General features: G+C 41.1%; 1 protein-coding gene and 1 long non-coding RNA gene across 8 annotated transcripts in view; one reads left to right on the top strand and one right to left on the bottom strand.

The window, feature by feature from the left end:
• pparab (peroxisome proliferator-activated receptor alpha b) overlaps positions 1-22910 on the top strand; it is a 91475-nt gene that overhangs the window by 19438 nt on the left and 49127 nt on the right. For 3 of the 7 annotated variants that reach the window (XM_061677963.1, XM_061677965.1, XM_061677962.1), the window contains exons 1-2: positions 8750-10124; positions 16423-16490. The gene's annotated coding sequence lies outside the window, so the exon portion shown is untranslated. Of the gene's footprint in view, positions 1-8749; positions 10125-16422; positions 16491-22910 lie in introns of those variants that run through there. The other 4 variants (XM_061677966.1, XM_061677967.1, XM_061677969.1 and 1 more) reach the window with 4 other exon arrangements.
• LOC133403241 (uncharacterized) lies at positions 228-7966 on the bottom strand. The gene is made up of 2 exons (XR_009768632.1): positions 7763-7966; positions 228-2950 (listed from the first exon to the last, which is right to left on the bottom strand). It is a non-coding gene; the product is annotated as an uncharacterized LOC133403241 (long non-coding RNA).

Consider the following 22910-nt stretch of genomic DNA (forward strand, 5'->3'; position numbering starts at 1 on the left):
CGTTTTCATGGTGCAAAGAGACTAGAGGGGCGTTGTACCCGACGCGGTCGAGCCAAAGGGTGATGGCCCTGATAGTGCTGAGTCAGCGTCAGCCTCACGCCTCCTCGTCCGCAACCAGAGCCACAGTGTGAACTCCCAAGGCCACGTCCGCTAGTTTCATGAAGATGACGACGTCGAGGGGACGAGGCGCTGATTTCTAAGTTCGCACGACTAATACACAGATCACATGAAGAATGTACCCAAAATGGAAGTTTTGTTTTTAGTATCAATGTAAAAAAAAAATAATAATAATACAGTAGCACTGTACATCCATGCATTATTCACAATAAAAAAATATATAATACACACACACACATGGCTAACTTATATATTACAATGTAACAAAGCTGTTGGTTTACAAGCAAACAAACACTAAACAAGCACTTAACATAACAAAATTAAAAATACTATTCCTAACACACAATACAATATCTTAAACAAATACTTTAAAAATATTCCAGTATAGTGCTTCAAATGTAAATAATTGAAATGCACCAGAAGGGAGGTTTTGCTGCATATGAAACACACCCGCAAACCAGTTGATGTTCCGTTCAAAGGGCAAACATGATTACGTATTCTATCATTTTGAAATGAAATATTTAAAAAAAAAATCAAATAAATGACTTCCACTTGCACACAAACTTTCAAAGGTTACGATCAAAAAAGACTTCCACTTGCACACAAACTTTCAAAGGTTACGGTCAAGTTTCTGCAGCAACCAAACTCGAACCTTATGTTGCTCCTGCTAATTTCAATATGCCCGTAAAAAGACACTCGAATGACCAAAATGGCAGCTGACGTCAAACCTGTGATTGTGTAGCTTTTACACAAAAAGCCCACCCGACATTAATATCACACTGCCTTCAAAATTGCGTACAAATTTCAATGTAACAAAATGGATGCACTTGAAGCACAATTTCTAACCAGATATGAAATTTTCCATCCAGGCATAGCCTTAACATGGGTCAATTATCACCATGCCTTGTTGGTGATTTCATTCGTTCTTTTTTATATCTCATCAAGCAAAGAGCTCTATGTATTGTGACTAATTGAAAAGAACTGGTTACCATCGCATCTTACTGCTAACTATAAGTGCAATTACATTTCTACCTCGATGTATTTAGTGCATGCTCCGTCTTCCACCATCCAGGATGAATTAACCCCTCGCTTTCTCAAAATGTTGTCACATTTCTCACTGAATAGATCGTAATCAATGGAACAATTCGGCTATATGCAGGCGGGGTGTGTCTGACGGTTTACAATTTGCTGATCCAAATCGGGAGGTCATACATTCACACTGTTTGACTAGTATGACGGATTCATAGCACTAACAGCAAGAAAATATTCATGGAACAGACACCGAAAGCGCAACTGCATTTGCACGGTTAGCCATGTGTGTTAGGTATCACATCTTAGGTTACGTCACTGTATGTATATTATTTATAAGTGATTCTCATAGTGTAGTACACGGGCTTCCTCTAGTGATACGTGAAAGAATCAATCAATTAATTTGTATTTAGCTTTAATTTTCAATAAATTTGGATTTACTCTTTAGATGTTTGTTAAAACATTTTTGTAGGTAGTTGTTTAGTGTATCATTTTTTTATATTCCTACATTTAAGCTCAGTGTTAAATGTTGAAACTGAATGTTACAGTGACTTCGAATAGTAATTATAATTCTTAGGAATAAAACCCGTCTCATTTTTAAACTAGTTACTAGCTACTTTATTTTAATGTTGGTCGTTATGTAGGCACTTGGTGTAAAAATCATTTATTACTGAGTTACACCATCAAATGATTCTTTTTGTTGTTTTTTTTTGGGGGGGGGGGGGGGGGGTGACCGCTAGTATTGCCAAGTTTGGAGAAATATAGCAGCTGAAGCAATGTCAATTGTATTGTCATTCCAACACAGTGAGCGTTATGAATGTATGAAATTAGTCCAAATATTTTTCACATGTAACATGCGGTCCTAAAAAGCTGGTTGGTTAAAGTTGCCACAAGGGGCCTGTGGTGGTGGTGGTGGGGGTGGGGGGGTTAATTGGGACGGTGTTGGCAAACAGAGCTAGATATATTTTAATATTAATGCTGTTATTATTAATATTCACATCATTGAATTATATGTAATTTGATACTGTTAAAACTGAATTTAAATGTTAATGCAAAAATGTTAAAATAAACGACTGGTGTTAATACAAATATGTTAAAATAAACGACTGGATATATTTATTGATTTAATATGATGACAAGTTAAATACTGGGGTGATGGCTTTGCACTATGACCACTTAATTAATCTTAACGATGACCACTTAATTCATCTAACTATGTTTAATATTGTAATTGGCAATGGTGCACAATCGGACTGCATCACACAGAGAGCTGTTTGTAATATTTTGACCCCCTCATGCAACTACATAACCCAAAAAATAGAAACAATGATAGCCTTTTTTTTTTTTTTGTGTGTGTGGAAAAGGATTATAACAATATGAAAAAAAAGAAAAAATACGTTTGAAAATGCAGTCATTGCATAAGTCTATTAAATGATATAGAATAAAATACATCAACATTCAATAATCTCATAATCACATTCAGTGCACATTGATTGATGTTTAATATTTATTTTTGATATCACACGGTGTCGTTTTACTGCAGTTTTGTGGCCACACAAACATGGTGCTGATGTAGGAGAATACGTTTGATCGCTGACTAGTTGCCAGCAGTAGTTATCGCGAGGGCTCGTCCCTCTTCGGCGAGGTCGACCCGCACGCCGAGGTCCGAACGCCACCGGGTCCGCCGCATTCTCCCTCTGCCAGCTCGTGCTCAGCAGAAGCTTTCTGCTCCTTCTGCTCGTCTTCGCTTCCTCGATTTTCTGCCTTCTCCCCGACACAGCGAAGTGAGTTGGACTTTTTGATTCTGTCCAGATGACACATAACAAAACCTCATAGCCTTGATTCTTATTAAATGTTCACAAAATGTGTCAATGAAGGGAGAGCATAGAGGAAAGATGACCCGTGTTGCTCTCGTCTATTTATCGACATTAAAAGCAGGCGTTTGTGATCTGTCCTTGAATTGTTAAATGTTTTCCATTCAAAGGATTTCGATGTAATGTTTGAATTGAAAAAAATGTGGGTGAAAAGGGAAAACAAAAAAAAACAACCTCAAGTCTTGAGAACAAGTTCTGGCCAACTTTCTGAAAACACACACACACACAGTGACCACATCACAACACAATAGTCTGGAAAAATTAATTATAGTGGTATATTATATTTTTTCTTTTTATTTATTTTTTTAAATCCAAGTTTTTAATGATAAATCAATTTATTACACTAAGTAACAACAAATACATCCTTTCTCCCTGAGAAAATTAATATGCTTAATTAACTTATAATTTTAAGAGTGAGCAATTAATCTTTTTTTTACTTTATAACCAAATCACAAATAGAATCCATTTTGAAGTTTTGCATGTGTCAAATAATATACTTTCATTCACAGTCGTGTTTCCTATTCATCACATATTTTTTGTTAATTACAAAAGGACACAGTGGTCTTTGCTGACTTTTGGCCAAACAATCGGGAAGAATTTCATTATTCAGCCTGTCCTCATGAAATGTCTGATTTTCTATTCTTGTCATATTTGGACTGCATGGTAGCAATAATTTGGTTGTAGTCGCGCCAGAGAACACATGCGGCCTGTTAATGAAATTAATGACTGAAATTAGGAGCCAAAAGTTGAACACGAATAGCTACAATTTCACTCGACTTGGCTCACGCAGTGCAATGTGTTGATGCTGCGCCTGTCTCACGGCGGCCATTTTGTGCTGATCATAGCACGTGCGCCCATTTTAAGACGTGGAGGGCATGTGCTCGCAGAACCCTCAGAGGTGGGCTTTTGCTTTTTTTTGTTGCTCTTGTTAAACAATCCAGGAAGAATTCCATCATCCAGAAATTCCTTTTAATTTGTCTGATTTAACATTGTTTTCATATTTGGACTGCATGTAAGATGTCATTTGGCTGTGGTTAAGGGTTAATTACAAAAGAGCCACAACTTTGAACTTGGCCACTTAAATTTTTTTAATTACAATTTTTTGTTACTTTCACGTGGTGCAATATGTCGATGCTACGCAGGTTTCTTGTTGGTCATTTTGTGATAGACATCCACACAAATGTTAAGATGTGGAGCACGTGCTTGCAGAACCTTCACACTTCTTTTCCACAAAAGTGTGGCATATTTGAACCGCATGGAAGCTGCAATTCAATGACATGGTATGCTTGCAGAACCTTCAGATTTCATATTTGCAAAAGATTTGAATTTATTATTTATCTATTTTGCTTCAAAAGATTTGAATTTATTATTTATCTATTTTGCTTTTATAGCTTTTGGCCAAATAGGCCGACAGGAAAAAGGGCACCATTTTGCCTTCCCTCCTGATTTTAATAGTGTGTATTTGGACTGCATGGTAGCTGTCATTTGGGTGTGGTTGGGATTAAAGAGACTTTAGTGCATAAAGGGTTAATTAGAAAGATCCAAAACCTGCACTTGGCTCCACATTTAGTTTGACCACATGATTATGCAATATGTTGATGCTGCATTTGTCTCTTGCTTTAAACTGATCATAACATGGGTGCCTATTTTAAAGACATGGAGACTTGCACAACCTTCAGTCTTTATTCACATTTACTCAAAAATGTGAATTTATTTATTTTATGTTGAAAAAAATCTCATTTCGGCTTTCTTCGTGATTTCAATATTGTGTATTTGTTTGTGGTTAGTGAAAATAAAGCACATTAATGGTTAATTATAATGAGCCAAAACTTGAACTTGGGCCACTCTTTTTTTTGCTTGAATCATGTGGTCCAATATATCGATTTTGTGCTGATCATGGCACGTGTGACCATTTTAAGACGTGGAGAACATGCTTGCAGAATCTCATTTACGCAAAAATGTGAATTTTATTGATTTAGTTTTGCTTTTATGACTTGGTCAAACAATCCATGAGGAATTTCGTCATTCAGGCTTCCCTCTTGATTTTAATATTGTGATTTGGACTGCATGGAAGCTGTCATTCTGTTGTGATTAATGAAACTGAGGCGTGTAAAGAGTTAAAAAAGAAAAGAGCCAAAACTTGAAATTGGCCACTGTTTGACCATGATCACTTGGTACAATACGCCAATACTGCGCATGTCTCTCGTCAGCCATTTTGTGCCGACTGAGCACGTGTGCCCATTTTTAGAAGCGGAGGAGAGCACGTGCTTGCAGGACCTTCAAACTTGTTATTTGGGCTCGCCGATTGTGCGCGCTCTTCAAGTAGAGAGCCCAAAGTGGCCGGTCACGGTCTGTTGCCTGAGGTGACTGCTGGGGTCAAAGGTCAGGCCATGTTAATAAGACGCGACATGCTTCCCGGGGACCTCCGACCCCCAGCCAGGATCACCTCCTAATCGGCATTAGTTAATGTGTTTGTAATCTTTACCTTCTTAAAGCAAACAGCGGCAGAGCGCTCAATGGGCCCGCTCGGCCTCCCCTTGTAACACTTTTGACCCGGGGGTTGTGACCCCTCACCCTGACTTGGCGGGGGAGTGCCCTCAAAGGTCTGGGGTGTAATAGAAAGCTTGTGTTTGGACACGTGCGCCGCTCACGGCCAGAACACCTCGTCCAACGCCGCGAGGAGGATGTCGACTTGTGGTTAGTTGTTAAATATTATGACACACACACACACACACACACACACACACACACCTAGTCTCACTCTAGGACCCAGTTTAATGCAAATAAATGTATTTCTCAAAAATAGCCTTCAAAATTACATGTATGCCATATTTTAAACATAAATGCACATCAATACATGTGCACTGTACATTTCGGAGTTCATTGCGTGAGGAGGAAAGTGAAATTAAGTATCCAAATTGCACAAAAGGTCTCAAAATTAAAGACTTCACCTGTAAGTCATTACAAAAATGGACACTGTACAAAATGAATAAGGCCACAAAGATAGATTTCAAGATAACATTTTAAAAACCCTGAACTGTATCCATATTTGTTTTAGTAATTATTATGTATGTAATTATCTTTCCTCTAAAAATCACCCCAAACTTTCCGCAAAGACACTCGACTGCTGCAAATTTCCAGTGTTGACATTTTAAAATATATATATATCTTTTTTTTTAAATACAAAAGTTCCAGCATTTGAAGCAGATTAAATTGTGTAATTTAATTAGATTTACTATAGTGGGTGGCGACCCACCAGTCGAGAATCACAAAGTGACTGCACACACAAATGTTTTCATCCCTGCATCACACTGATAATTTCATCAACCTCCACCACGTCTGTGCCCCTGCTTAATATTTTGTATTTATTTCACAAGGTATAGATGCACACTTTTTGTCACACAGAAAAAGTCATTACATTTAAACCTGTCATTGCTTTAATTTTCTTTTTTTGGCTCCAAACCCAAAGAGCCTAATTAACAAACTATACATAACCACAAAGGACAAGGAACCATATTTAGTACCCTACAGTGCAGTAAAATCATGTGACTTGTCCCGGCCAATCAGCAAAGAAATGTAATAGAATAATAATAATGTGGGGAAATCAGGAGTAGTAGCAGCAGCACACAAGAGAATATGAATATTGAATATATACAGCTCTGGGGAAAATTTTCACTGTGTTTGTCATTTTATGTAAATGTCTATTTTGTTGTGACACCTAAAGCCCATCCTTGATTTTGAAGTCCTTATTTTCTTTTGTTTAATCTTGCCAAGTGGTCTTTTTATTTTTTTTTTCCAGAGCTGTATAGGTACATATTAACAAAACAATGCAACAAGAATGAACAGTCGCAGTTGAGTGATGGCTTGTGAATAAATAAATATTATGTACACTCCACTGTTTTAAAGTACTATTGAGAGCAGTCGCTGTTAAATCATTTGTACAAATTGTGATCGTATTTACTAAAAAATAATTAACTCAAAAAATTAATGCAAAAATTGTCTCATAATACACAGCAATAACATTGCAAAGCATTATGCTAATGATGTCTAACACAACAAACATGACAAATTTACCCACACATTGCATGCTTGCTGGATCAATCAATCAATCGGCGACCCAGTTTAAACTGATTGTGTTGACCCAGTTTAAACTGATTGTGTTTCAGGTCCCCAGCCAAAAGTTTGCCAAACTTTGGAAGAAGCGATTTTATACGTGTAGCCAATGACATGACGCCATCTTCTTTTGCGTCACATTTGGGGCCCCATTTACATTTGATTGAGTTAGTTTTATTATGGCGCTCTTAATAAATAACGTAACATAGTGCTAAATAATTGATGGCTAACTAATACGTTTTCTCAGTCATTCATGTTTGGGAAAAGTGTCCACACAGAGCTTAAATGTGCTGAAAGATGACATGGCGGCCTGCGAGCGACACTGCCTCAACATCACCGTGCGTGTGTATCAATTAGCACACACACACACACACACGCACGCACGAACACACATACACGCTAGATGTTTGCATGTATCGGGAGCGATCATCAATACTTATTTCAAAACAACTTGCACTTCGATCCCTCCCGGAACAAGAAGTTGTGCGTCGTCATGGTCTTCGTGCCCGCCTCGAAGACCACAACGAGACCAGACCGAGCTTTGCTTACCACCACCACCACCGCCACAAAAAAGACAACAACAGGAATTTCTACTGAGTAAAAGTGAGAAAAAGCTTGAAAACCCCCACCTTGTCTCTTTGTGCGAGGTGCGTCGTTTCCCTTACTGACTGACACACTCACGCTACCGAGCTCTGCTGTTGTTGTTTTTTTACCGAGCCGAAAAGAGGCAGGGAGTTGTCTCACAATAGCGTTACAGTAATGTGCCACAAGAGTGGAAAAAGCCAAACGCTGGTGGCTGAGATGGCAGGGGCTTGAGGGAAGAGGAGGGGAAGGTACAGGAGGGGGGGCTGAAGGACAACGGTAGGGGGGGACGGGGGGGTGCTGACAACAGAGAATATTCGAGAATAATCTTAGAAAATACAGTTGGGTCGTCTTTATATCTGCTCTTATTTTGGAGGGACCCACTCGGTGTCTGTTTAGTACAAAACAGGGCAGCTGTTTTTCCTCCTCTTCTCCACTTCCTGCCCCTGAAATAAGAAAAAATAAATAACTAAAAGTGCTTATCGGCCGTTTTGACTTGGTGCCAGAAGCAGACAGGCTGCAAGCCATCAGCTCACTTGGCGGTGACACAAGAAGGCCAGGAGCACACGGCGGCCGTGTGTTCCTGGCCGCATGTTCCTGAAAATAACACTACTGGAAGCTCATCTTTTTCCTGTGTACGTGTTGTTTGCCCTGTGGAAGTACAAAGTAAATTTTTGGTTAAATTTTTTTATTTTTTTTAAGGATCATTTTTTGGGACCACTGTGTCTTCACCACCCCCCACCCAACTCTTTTTTTTAAATGTTTTTTTTTATATTGGGAGATGCCGCACTGGATGCCACTATGGCGCTCGCCATTCACACTGCGTCTGCGCAACTCGTGTAGGCGTGTCGTTCTCTCTCTCTCTCTCTCTCTCTCTCTCTCTCTCTCTCTCTCTCTCATACTCTTACAGCCTCACTCTCTCTCATTCTCTTACAGCCTCGCTCTCTCCTTCGTCCTCCTGGCCGCGCCTCCTATTTCATCATCAGTCTCCTCCTCCTCCCTCTCTCCATCACGCTCTCTCTCTCTCTCTCTCTCTCTCTCTGTCGTTGGTGCTTCTTTTGCAGTCTTGTTTCGTTCGCGCCTCTCTTTCTGCTCCAGCCGCACGCAAGGGGGAGACTTAGAGTGGGAGAGAAAGAAGGGGAGGGGGAGAGAGAGAGGCGGAGGGTGGGGGGTAGTCTGCTGCTATTTCTACAGTCCGGGCCTCCCCGCCGCCGTCAACCCCCCACCCACCCATCCATAGACCGAGGTTTCCCCCCCCCCACCCCCCCTCCGCTCGCTTGGATTTTAACCCTCTGCCTCCAACTTGCAGCTCTTGCAGAAAAAAAAGCTGGCAACAAGTTGCTCCTCCACGAGGCCTTTTTCTTCCACTTTTTTGGCGCAGCAGTTTTTTCCCTCGCTCCCACGCTTTTGGATCTTTGCTGATTCCAAGTGTGCATTATCGTACATTTTATTTGATAAAGAAATTCGCAATTTTTGTGTATTTTGCTGATGTTTTGTGAGGATTTGAGTCGAAAAATAGAGGTTTCTCGCCGCTGCCCGGACAGGGGGGTTTATACCCCTTACGCCATCCCGATGACCACGACGGGCGAGGGAGCGTGGGCCGACCTTCGACAATATTCTACATTTTCCCCTCCTCTTCCTCCTCCGCTCTCCGTCCCTTAGGCTTCGTTCTCTCCTCCCTCGCGCGCCACAGAACTCCCGACATGCAGGCGGACGAGCGGCTTTGGGCTGAGCCGAGCCGCCGCAGCGCTTTTCTAGGACGGCTGCCAAGTGTGAACAAAAGAGGCCAAAAAGCAATAAGGGATAGAAAACGTAAAAGTAATTGCATCAATTTTTGGGGGGAGATGGAGGTGCTTTTCTTGCATCAGATTGTCTTCCTCGCATGTTGTGTCCACTTAGTGCACTTCTAGCCCTTATGTATCTGTGTGTGTGTGTGTGTGTGTGTGTGTGTGTGTGTGTGGTTAGATTTAGCAGGCCGGGCTGCAGCTTTGAATACTTTTGTTGTCAGTCTTTGCTCAAGAAGTGAAGGCATCTTGCCGGAGACTAAGGAGAGAGAGCAGCCTGTCGGAGAGAGCGAGCGAGCATATAAACTGTTGAATTTTTCACGAGTCGAGCCGTAAGACCGAACCGGAGCAGACCGGGTCACGCCGCGTTCCATCTCATACATCAAACATGCCGTTTTTATTTGCTAACATTCCTCATGCGCACTGGCACAGCAGCCTCATGGCCTCCTATTGTTACAGGCCCAACTTGAACTCGGGGGCTCACACTGTGGATGGAGGTGGCCCGGAGCTGAGATTGCGAGCCCGAACCGGGAGATGGAAGAAGAGGAGGGAGAGACTGGTGAGAGGGGACTCACCCTGGTTCTCGCGGAAAAGTGTCGCCGAATTCCACATCGTCAGAAGACAGGTGAGTGACATCGACACTGAGGTTTTTGTTGACATGATTCAAGTGAAAATAAACACTTATTGTATTAACTACACCGAGGAATGTTTGGCACTTTGAAGTGCTTTTGTTTCCGTGACCTTTCCGACACATCCATGGCTGAGGAGCAGTTTGCTGGTGCCTGTAAGAGGATGCAGGACACGGCCTAGTTCCTGAGCTTTATGCGAGTGATGCGGGCCCGGGCGCGTGCGGCAAGCGACAAGCATACGTGTGGCACACCCGTTGGCGCTGAAATGAATGAAAACGCACTGCATTTGTTGGATTTGAACCATTTTCAGTTTTAGCCCAGCTCGTCGAAGGGAGCGTCAGCTAATTCGCAACACATTTGTCGAATCCCGTCGTTTCCAGTCCCGTTGCGCAGCCATGATGATTTATGGCAGCGTATACTTTTTTTATGCAATATATGCCCGCTTGGAGAATGTGTTAAGTGTGATATGAGCTAGAAGTTGGAATTGTGCTAAAATAAGAAAGTTGCATATGGATAAAATGTCAAATTGCACATTTCTGCTTGTTAGGAAAAATCATTTTATCACTTGTTTTGTTCCTCACCTCCGCGTACATGACCACCCTCAAGTTTCATCCAATATAAATAACAATTGCAGTCGGACTTTGAGGTCTAATTCACACATCCGTAAGTCCCCTAGCCCCCAACGACCCTTTCCCTCCCTACCGGTATGCCCTGCTTGTTGGTGCATGGCGCGGCCTCCACGGCGAGCTGGCATGCGAGGACGCATATAGCACCACGCTGTAGCTTTTTACGGCTCAAGTGGAAGTTTACCTTCTGAAACTGAAACAGTCACAAGGCACACAGGAGCACATTGAACAAATGTGCAATGACTCTTTTTTTTTGTTTGTTTTTTTTTTAGTTCTTTCCCTCTTTCAAAACTAATCTTTTCACATCAGGGTCTTTACTAAAACATTTCTTATTTAACTTAATTTTGTACAAAGTCTAATGTTACTTTTAAACAGGTGAATGTGACGTGTATAACAGCCAGAAACGACACGTTGGAAAAAGCAAGCTACCAAACTTGAACTTGAACCTGTCCGTGACTTTGGACTTGAACATGAACTTGGAGAGAGGAAAGTTACTTGTATTTGTCCAAAGCAAGCAAACGAGTGGAAACTAATTTATTAATGGTCTAGTTAAGAGGCCAAAACATTTCCATGTCAAGTAAACAAATGAAAAGTGGGGGAAAAAAATCTTTGTTTCAATATTGAATAGATTTTTTTCACTTTTGATCGTCTTTTTAATTGCATAATAATCCCCGCAATACAATATATTTACTACCTTGGAGTGCTTCGTTTAAAATCGATTGTCAAATTGTGGAGAGCTCATTTTATTACCATATTAACCCCTCTTATCCACAGAATACAGTAGTACATAATAGTGCATAGTTGTAATGTTTAATTTGCTATGCTGTATTTTTTATGTCCATATTAACAAACATCAATACACAAACTGTAAAATGCTAAATTAGTAATTGAATCCCAATGACGATTAAACAAAAAATGATGTGAAGCACCAGATATTCATTGTTTTGCTATTTAAAAAAAGGTACATTGATAAAGTATAAATTTAACAGCGGAAATTAAGCGAGGGGTAACAAGAGTGCAGTGGGTAGATCTGGTGTGTGTGTGTGTGTGTGTGTGTGTGTGTTTGTGTGTGTGTGTGTACATTGATATTTAATGTGTTTGGATATTTTGTTTGTTATATTGATGGTACACTTTCGCCATCTAATGAGGTCCCAACACAGCAGCCCTCGCTAAACGACAATGCTCCGTTTTGATTGATAAGTGTCAGTCACACACCCTCAGATGACACTCACAATATTAAAACAGGTGTCAATAGTGTCAATCAAAAGGGAGACATCTTTGTAATGACAGATTTTTGGACACAGCTCTTGTATTGGATGTAATTCGATTGTGTGCCTAATGAAGTAGAATGGGGCCTCCTCGTACTGGATCGCCAATGCAGTGCTGTGTGGAGCGTGCTCTGCCGTGAATTCAGTAGGCTTTTGTATAAAAAGTATTGTCAAAGTATCTTTTGGAAGTAATGTTCAAAAAGCAATATTCCTTTTAATTTTTCAATACTATTTAGATCTTGTAATAACCTTACCCAAACCCCCTCATACTTCCCAAGGCATGGCTGCCATATTTTAAAAGTATGTTGCGGAAGGGCTTGTCACGTTGAAGAAAAAGTGCTTTGGCTAAACTTTCATAAAATTTTTGTAATGGGTTGTGTACTTAATGTTGACAGATTTTTGGTTTGACTCCAAAAGACCCCAAATGTTTTGTAAATGATAGATCACAGCCCCCCCCCTGCCCCTTTGTGGTATATAAGCAGCATGTCAGCCATATATGTAGAGTTTAATATGACAGCACTTTCCGTTTGATTTGGAGTGATGCTCATGTCGATGGAAAATTATTATATGTGTATAAACGTTTGTATCATTTCCTTTTCCTTGGTCTGGGTCACTATTGCCGTATTGTAACACAGTAACCTGTTAATAACAATATTTAAGTAGGATTTTGTATGAACAAAAAGATACTCTGATTACTCTGCACTTTATTTGTGGTTATTTAAAAAGGCTTTATTAATTTTTCACATCGATTTTTAAAAACCCATTGAAATATGCAGTTGCAAATTAAAGCCTGTTGTAGAAAAAAAGCCTTTTTAGTACACTTTGCCTTTTTAATAAAACGTTGTTGGGTTACAGACAACTTTGTAGTGACGCTCATGTGGCAGAATTTTTTTTTTTCGTAATATGTTGTTTAGTACCTTAAACCAGTGCGAATGAGTACTTAACCTACTCTGAGCAGAATTTAGGGTTCCATACAAAACGTAATGCACCAATTTAAAGCCCTTTGTAGCAAACGATTGCATGTTTAGTGTCGTGTAATTGTGTGTGTGAAGTGGTGCCAGCAAATCATGATGATCACATGTAATAACTGAATTCACAGTGCAATGTGTACTGCAGCCTGCTCCCATGAGAATTAAATCGGATGCCGTACTGAAAAAAGCTTTTACTGCAAATTTGTCATCAAAAAGAATAATTAACCTTCACAAAAGCCCACATACACCCTAAAACAAACTTTCTTTTGGTAAAATTTGTTGAAAATCCAAGCGTTCTTAAGCAACATATCATTTAACAGAGTTGTTTTTATTTATTCCGAAAAACAAAAAAAAATGGGAGGCAAAAAAAAATCACAATCTAGCAATGTGTGAATGTGATTATTGCTCATGTTTTGTACAGTTTCCTACTAAATTCCCGTGAGAAAGAATTCTAGTCGGACAAATACGGAAATCTAGCGGCCCCTAAATGTATTGCACAGAGGCGTCAAAATAACTCCACTGCAGCAAAAACACAATCAGCCTTTACCTTCTTTCTTGCCCCCACACTCAGCGGTCATAGTCCATCATGCTGTCTACTAGGGGTGGACTGGGGGCCCCCTCTTTTTTTTCTTTCCCCCCCCCCGCCTCCTGTCTGTGTTAATATGAATGTCAGCTGGGATGTGGTCACACATGATTTTAACCACCGAAACCACAGCAACATGATGTCATGGTGACATCATGCTGAGCTGAAAAGAGACCTTTCACATGGACGCAGAGGCCCTCAATGGCCGCTTTACACAGCTGGAGCGCGGCCAGCTAACATTCAAGCAAATTTGTCAAATTACATGTAGTATTAGTTTTTTTGTGCCGGCGACCGCTAATGTCATTCAATGTGCGTTTATAAAAGAGGGACTCTTTAGTCCGCAGTGAACACGTGTGTCTCTCAGGGCTCTATCTGCCTGGCAACAGCGACGTCCAGATAACACCGAGTGGCGCCCACTCCACTTTTCCTTTCCATTGCTCATATATTTCTACAGCTTTTGGCGCTCGCTGTTGCCAAGGCAATTTTTGGACCCTGCAGAAACGCAAAGTCAGCCAAAATTGTTTCACTCGGAGATACGATTGCAAGCGGTGTGGGGCTTCTCCAGCGAAAGTAGAAGAAAAGATGCAAATGCTGCAGAATTATCTTTCACCTTGAGTTTTGCCACCATCTCTACCAAGGATTAAAAAGAGATTTCCATTCTGGCCGTTTAAATGACAACAGCGTGAGTGTAGCATAAAAATTTGCTCAAGGTGAAATTATGGCCTTAACCTTTTCAGTTTACTTGCTAAAAACGCTTGACTGCAAATAAGTATAGAAAGTATTGTGTACTGAAAATAGGTAATTACCCTCGACCTAAGCAGAGAATGTTTTCCCCTTCGGTGTATGTTTGTTACCAGCAGAACTAAAAAGCTACCTTTAAGTTAAAGTCAGCATTAGCGTAATATATTAACGTTACCTTGAATAAAGTCAGCATTAGCGTAATATATATTAACGTTACCTTGAATTTTTCGAAGAGTCAGACTTCGTAAATGTGATAGCCATTATTCATAGCACATTTTGCATATCCTGCTCTACCCAGGAAAAACGTATTTGAGTAACAAGATACCTGGGAAAAAAAACATTGTACTTTTCCGCGGGGCGAGGAGTAGTGTCACTTTGCCTACAATGATGACTCAAAAAGAATTTCTCATACCACTCATGGAAAGTTTTAGAGGTTTTGAAACTGCCTTTTTAAAACGGTTTTATACCTTGAAACCAGTAACTGGCTCATACCTTCTTCCTTCGCTGATGGGCTAGGAAAAGTCGCGCGGTTTTACTGCAATATAGTGAGCTGTGTGCCAAATATATTTGGCTGGAAAAATTTCATTTCAGACGTTTACATGGCAACAGCGTCTTTGTAGCTCAAGTACAGTAGGAAGGGGGATCGCAAGGTGGAATCATGTAGTTATCATTTCCAGTTTACAGGACTGGGGTGCTGGTGTAACAACCAGAACTGTCTTAATCTGCATTGTCATTTATCCATCCATCCATCCATTTTCTGAGCCGCTTATGCTCATAAGGGTCGCGGGAGCATTGTCATTTATTTATTTACTTGTGGACAATAGTACACAAGCCCCTATGCTAGGCCTATACTATCTGGCATCATTTTGTTTCTTGGTGGTGGTCTGCTGAGTGCTCTTGATGACTGCTTGTTCATTATATTCCTTGAAAGGCGTAATATAATATTCTGATAAGTGATTAGTTTTCTTTCTGGAAATTCTTAGAAATGTAAGTGATCTGTTAGAATGCTCAAAGCCATTTGATGTACTTTCTATATGTAGCTTTAGTACTGCACATACAGTACTTACCCAGGGTTCTTGAGTCATAAGCGTGCAAACAACACACACACAGACAGACACACGTGCGTGCACTACACAGAGTGCATTGAGTGCATCGAGTTATGGACATGAATCTGTCTCCATGGGCCGCGGGAGTTGGGTTACTCATGAGTCTATAAACATGTGCTGGCGGTGCTCCGAGGCGCTGAACTGTAATTACAAACGTTCCAAACAATATATAAAAGAGCCTCAGCAGCAAGGCCATGCCCCGCGCCGCAATTAGCGTCCCTGTACGGAATTAATCACCTACTCAGTGAAGGCATCTAATAGGCAGTGTCCTCCACGGACAGGCGTAAATCGGACTGTGTGTCCGAGGTTTAGCAGATTTAGAAGATTACCAGAATAACATAAATCATTAGGCAATTAAGATGAGTCATTTTTTAAAATTTTGTGGAAAACACAATCAAATTTAACAAACGGGTCCAGTTGCCTTGATTCAACATTTGCAGAATACCATGACCTGGATAACTGAGAATCGAGACAGACATAAAAAAAATAAAAAAAATACATGCATTGGTGTTGTTTTTAATGAATTCAAATGTTAAAAATGACATCGGCAATTATGCTATTAGGCTAACAGAACCAGTGATTTAGTTGGTGAACTTGTTTAGTGGGGTAATGCAAGGATTACATAACCAGTTAGTTCGTACTTAGTTAATAGGCTAACACAGATGAGATGAGAAAACCTGTTAGCTGCACAATGAGTTTGTAGGCTACCTCGTTATTTGTTAGTTGTCGAGCTAGTTTAGAAGGTAACAGAAATACCACATAACCTTTTATTTAGTTAATGGGGTAGTTGTCCTAATTTGTTTTCTAGCCCATAGGGCTGCACGTACTTTATTTTTAGATTGAGAGACTACATACAGCGTCACGTTATTTAAGTTACAGACCAGTCTTTACTGGTCAAAACTGCACGGTGCTGTTTGTGTTTAGCTCGCGAGAGCTCAAAGCCACTGCTTAAATTGTCTCCTCTGGGCTGCCATAGCTTACTGTTTTCCTCTCTTTCAGGAGGTTTGAGTTCTAACGTCATCAAGAGGCCCAAAGCTGTGAAGTCAGGCACTGACGCGCCGTCTGTCGTAAGTACCCAAAGGTGTTCTATCGCCACCTGCTGTAAAAATGCCACCCTTCTGTCTGTTGCCTTGTTGTTAGACACAAAGAACATCATCTTTAACTTGCAGAATAACGCTTGGGGTGCACCCCTAATTGGCCACCAGGCGCAGCCCACCTCGACTCTTGTTAGAAAATGGTTTCCACTCTCTTGCCTTCCAGCGCCGCCATTTTGTGTGGCGCTGCCAAACTAGTCGGGCGGCGGGTGGGAGAGAGAAAGAAAGAAAGAAAGAGAAAAGGAGTCCTTTTCTTTTTAACTGCTGTGCCTATAGTGCCTTTATCCCCTGTAGTGCAGCCTTCCGTTTCTCCTTGAATGGCACTCAAGCGCCTGTCAGTGTACCTGTCTCCACCCGAACCCTGCGTCAGCTCGAGCCTCGGCTCCCGCCGTGCACTCGCTAACCTCGGGCTCCGCCCCTCAGCCTCCAGCAAGCTTGGCTTAAGTGCCAGGCGTTTGATTACATGTGCAGATGTTACTTGGATCCTCCCAACTTCTCTGCACTGCAGTGTGTCTCTTGTTAAAAAAAACAAGTCACACAAGTTGTTTTTTTTTTTTTTCTTCTTCCATAGATAATGTGTATGTGAGGAAGGAGTTGGCCTCTTAAATATTTAACATTGTGTCTTATCTTTGGAAAATGTTGCTAATTCTTTTCGTTTTTGATCAGTTGCCCTGGGTTAAAGTTGTTAGAATGAGGGAATGAATGGTTTGTGTGTGTGCGGGCGTGCGTAGGAGAGAAGCTTGGTGGAAAAGTGACAAGATACATTCTTAACATTGGGGAAAGAAATTTTGCCTTGACGAAGATGATAATGGGTGGTTTGATTGGCACTCTATACTCAACATGTTTGCATGTAGTTATGCCCCAAATTATTATAATTTGTTTTTGAAAAAAAAATCTTTTCACTGGAAACACTGTAAGATGTCAAATTAAGAGCTTATAATTACAAACTGTTTTTGCCATATTAATGATTTTTTGGGGAAAGTTCTATCTCCGGAATTGTTTGTGCTCATTCTCTTTTCCCGTCTGGAAATTATTTTTGGATTAGTCTTTTTGAAGTTCCCAGAATCCTTTTGGAATTGTACAAAAGTTTGAATTTACATAGTATAAAAAAACTACATTAAAATAAAGTAAAAGTACTCATTCTTTAAGGACATAAAATAAGTAAAATTTAAATAATAATGAAAAAAAGAATAATCCTCTGAAGAACGTATGACTAACGGGTGCAAGTAATACTGGAAGTGTTGTTGCATCATTAATGCTCTTCAAGTATATTGAAGAGCATTAAAAAAAATAACATGTAATTAATCAGTGTACAGAGGTGCCTTGAGATAGAGGTTTTTTGTTCCGTGACCATGCTCATAAGTCAAAGCACTCATAATCTTTCCCCATTTAAATCAATTGAAATGACCATTCCAACATCTCAGCCTCCCAAAAAAAAATAAAAAAATGGTAGTGTTTTTAATAAGAGAACTAGCACTCTCTACTGTATAATTTTTTAAAACTTTTTTGACACTTTTTTTTGTTTTGTTTTGCGTGAATTCATTGGACATTGTGGTGCTCCTTCTGTTGTACACACCTGGGGGCAATGGCATAATGAGAGGGATATACTGTATACATGAAAAGTGTCCTGCAAATAGCTGCAGTAAAATTGTTAGCTGTAGAGGATAAAGAAAATATACACCTGGGGATATTGTTTCATAAGCCGTCTATGGTGCTTTGCATTATTTGTTATCGTTAAGCTAAACAAACGTACCTAAGGCAAATCTGTGGTTGTTTTAAATACGAAAGGTATAATTCTCAGTTTTCTGTTTAGTTTGACAGTAAAATTAACGGCGGGAAAATAAACTGAGTGAAGCCTCTTTTTCTTTTTTTTAAGAATTATTCACTACCTGCCAAACCATTGCCTGTTGTAAAATGAGTTGAGTTGCGTTCCTGCCATCAATACAGCGCTCGTATCGCAAATCCTTTGCTCGCAAGTCAAAGTGAAAAAATAACCAAAAATGGGTCACTCATATCTCAAGGCACCACTGTATTGCTCATACAGTACTCAGCAGCCAGGCTTTCCTTCATAAATCACAGTAAGTTTTATGGTTACAATCTCTACTCCCATTTGCGGAGTAATCCTTTCGATGCTCACTGAGCGGAAGTCTTACAAGATCATTTGTTTTATGACACGCATTTAAAAATAAGTAACAGAACATTTGCTGACTACTTTTGGAGGCTTCACTGTACTGTATATACTGTTAAAATGTTCAAAGTTCCCCGCCTCAAGACCTACTAAGGTCGGCCCATCTCAAGCGCAATGGCTTGCGGGTCAGAAAGTCGCCTTTGGCTCCATATTGGAGCTCTATGTGCGCATATGGGGTGCTGCGGCGTCCATATTGTGTTGATGGAATGAATTATAAATGTTTTTTTGCGTAAGCACGGTGTTTCTGGGGCATATCTGTGAGCTTGAACCATCACCCTATAGCGAGCAGATGGCATGCAACATGTAACATATCGCGCCGACTGCCTCGTGGCAATGACGCACACACGCGTAGGCACAAGTGTGCAACGACGTGACGCCAAGTTCAAATCCAGAAACCTTGTCCAACGCACAGTGGGGGGGATTATGAAAATGGCTTAATCAGAGTACATTACTTTATATTGCGTTTGACTTTGGCAGCAGGCCCGGAGCCAGAGGCTGCTGCCAAGCGTCGCAATAGCAGCCCTCGCTGCGGTTAGCTCGAGCTGCATTCTTAGGCCACGTAGCTGCTAGCTAACCCTCGACGGAAACGGAACGGCAATCAGCTCTTCAAGGTTACAGACGGGCAACCACGCTGGTCTGCCCGCTTCAGCGTCGTGTCTGTCAGCTCAAGTTTATATACACAGCGGTCTGCAGCGCTATCTGACGCGCCCGCTAAATATAGCAGGCAACAGATGCAGCTCAATGGGGCACTGCCCGAGCTCGCTGAGTGAGACTCTGCAGGCAAAGATGAGCATGTAGACGTGACTTCTTCCTCTGATAAACCAATGTGAACGTAGCCCTCATGATAAAGAAAATAATGCACTAAAAAATATCTTCTTTCCTTATGCACCACCAACTAAACTACATTTCTGTTGGGGCATTTACATTAAGATAAAGTGGAAGTAATGAAGTTGAAAATTATCTGTTGCAGGATGCTGGCCGACCTCTTGGTTTGTTAGTGTCAAAATTCCCATTGGAAATACAGATAATCCTCTTTGTGTGTGTGTGTTCTCATAGTCATGCAAATGTAAGAATAAGGTAACCACTGTCTGTAAAATTAATAAACCACTCAGGTATTTTATGATGGATGAAAAACATGTATGCAGAATTTATCTTGGGTCAAAAACATAGTAATAATCTGCTTTTGTGCAACTTTAAAGTCAATGTTGCGCTAATGCTTATACAACACGACATACAAGGAGGTCTTTACAGCACAATTTTTTTCTGATCTACATTTGTATCATTTAGCATTAGTTAATTGTACGAGGTGTGTCAGACCTGTTCCAGGACTGGTGTCATAGAAGATAAAATTTAAAAACTACAAATAACTTTTCCCCTTCTCAAGCAATTCCCCTGGAGTCTATGAACTTTCCCATGCCCTCTCTGCCTTCATGTACTGCTGGAAGGATCGTCCATGGGTCTAGGCATCTTGACATCTTCAAAAACGGGCCCTCTTGATGACCCCCTTGAGCTTGGAAGAGGGGGAAAAAATATCATAAGGAGCCAGGTCTGGTGAGTAGGGTGGTTGCTCCAGCATTGTGATTTTCTTCTTGGCCAGGAACTGCCAGATGTTCGGGGCATTGTGAGCAGCCGCGAGTTGTTCTGCAACAACTCTCGCCTCTTCTCGCGCACTGAATGAAGCCAGCTGGTTGATTGTGTGGCCCACATTCAAGGAACAAACTTGTAGTTTGGGTTTGAAATATATATTTTAAGACATCAGTCCTGGAACTTTTCTGACTCATCTCCTATATTACAATAAATACAGGACTGTAAATTATTGGAAAAATACATGCATGTAAATGTGGTCATCCTTAGTTGCTGCTTTTGGAAGCCAGTTCCTGACTTCCTAGTTTGCAGCCAACCAGCTTGAGTGTTCTCATTGGCCTGAGACGCAGTGGCAGCATGAATTTTGCCTAGCAACAAGTGGCAAAATCGAGCAATTCTATTGCTGCCTTGCTGTATCGCCTTTGGTTTTAGAACAAATTGTGCATTATTATTAGAAATGAGAATTTTAGCACAGAGGAATTTGAAGAGAGGGCGCTGTAATTTTTCCTGCTGTCGTATGTATTTGTGGCCATTCCTCTTACATATTGGTGTCCAGGTTTGCACGCCTTTTACAAATAATAGTATTGCAAACTGTATTGTATGCTCCACACTCCCTTGTTTGCATCCAGCACAATTCCGTGTCAAGAGTCTTTATGTACATGTGACTGTACGCAGCGTGTGAGAGATGAGAAACAGCTGCCAAGGCTGGGCTGCCTGAGTGGTCTGGTGTGAACCCCACCGCGTGTCCTGTCATTATAATCATCGGGCTCGTTTTTCGTAGTTTTTTTTTTTTAACTCCAAAGATGTGGCTGTGGGGCCGCAGAGGGACATGCTAGCTCAGTCTAAGCCAGCCCTCTTCACCTGGCATGTTTACGACCCTGCTGGTCGGGAGGGTAAGCTGCTGGGGGTCGGTTCAGCTCTGTTCGACCGTTAGCTCACTTTAGCTGTGTGTGCGTGCGTGTCTGCGCTTCATGCATGCACACTAAAATAATTTGGATTTTCTCGCACATTTGCTTGAAGCTGAATCATATCTTCCTCATGTAGGTAGGTGACTGAGAGGTCAGCCTGTCTGACTTTGCGAGCAATCCCCCTGTGGCTCGCCAAACCCCCACCCCCTACTCCTCCTTCACATGTGTAACAGGACCATGCTGCACATGCTGCTTCTCCTCCCTCACTCCTGTACTCCCCACCATCACCACCTTCCCCTCTGGGCCTGGTATAAATAGATGGCTCATGTCTAGTGTGCTACTCTCGGGTTCCTGCAGAGGAGCTAAGCTTTCCAAATGCTTCACTTTGTCTATCTGGATTCCTTCTGTCTGCACCATCACAGAACTAACATTCAAATGTACTGTATATAGATACATACAGTATACACATTAGGGCTGCAGCTACAGAATATTTTTCCCATCGATTAATTAACATTTAGTTACTTTACCTTGTGTTAGCCATCATCTGCGTGCTGTTGTGGGTCACATTGCACATTCTTTGTTCAGTGTGAAGTGATTGTCATTGCACCAGCAACCCTTTCTACTCTGAGGGGCTGCATGCCATTACATAATGTAACGTAACATTAGTCTGTGTGTAAAAATTATCCCGGCAAAGGTTCGAGGCATAGATTTAGCTTCTACCTCTTTCTTGTAGTCAAATGATTTGAACTATTCAATTAATCGTTGCTGCCCTTGGTTTTATGTAACAGTTTAACATTCTTAACTGTCGTACACGTGTAAAATTTAAGTTACTGGCTGTTTCACGTTGGGACGTTAAAACAGAATGATGATAATGATGATGAACCCTAACCCTAACCCTATGTCCCTTTTTTTTTTTTTTTTTAAACATTCTAAAACGTATCAAGAAGTGAATAAAACTACCTTAACTTAATAACAAGCAATTGCCCTTATGGTGATGCAGCTTTGGTTTTTCACCAACAAGCCACAAAAATCCAAAGAAAATGGAAAACCAGCAGAATTATCCCTTACTACTCTCAGAACTGAGCTCTCGTGCAGTATTCTGATATCTCGTGTGATATCAAGCACAGCGGTGGTTCAAACTCTGAAGACTTTAGAGGCCCCACTGTGGAAGGCCAGGCTCCAAAGCCAATGAACAATTGGACCTATTTAATTTTGTTTTGATAGCAAAGTACAACATGGATTCAGGATGTTTTGGACCTGTTCCATCTAAACATCCAGATGCTACGCTACCCACAACACTGACCAAAGAAGCCCATAGATCACATTACAAGGTTAGAGCACTTCACTTTGTCCTATCACTGCACGGAGACCGAGTATTGATCGATAGCACTTAGACTTAACTGTGGTTGAATTAAAGTGGCTTTTTTAACCGTGCCAGTCTCTTGTATGGAGGCCGCCTGAAGCGCTGATGGAGTTGTGCTTTTGCGTCGTGTGTGGCGCGTTCAGATGTCGCTACCATTGCACGTTTGTGTGACATTATGAGACATCGAGGTGCTGAAAGAAAGCAGGTCGTCAGCTGCTCGCGGAGGTGCCCGGCCGAAGCAGCTATCGGTTACAACCTCTCCACTTTCACATGTCTGAGCCATCGTGCTGACTTTGCACACTTCCAAGAACCGCTCATAGCAAAGGTGTTTTAGCCTGTAGTGGGCTTGT

This window comes from Phycodurus eques, chromosome 5 (assembly GCF_024500275.1).
Source record: "Phycodurus eques isolate BA_2022a chromosome 5, UOR_Pequ_1.1, whole genome shotgun sequence".
Classification (NCBI taxonomy): domain Eukaryota; kingdom Metazoa; phylum Chordata; class Actinopteri; order Syngnathiformes; family Syngnathidae; genus Phycodurus; species Phycodurus eques.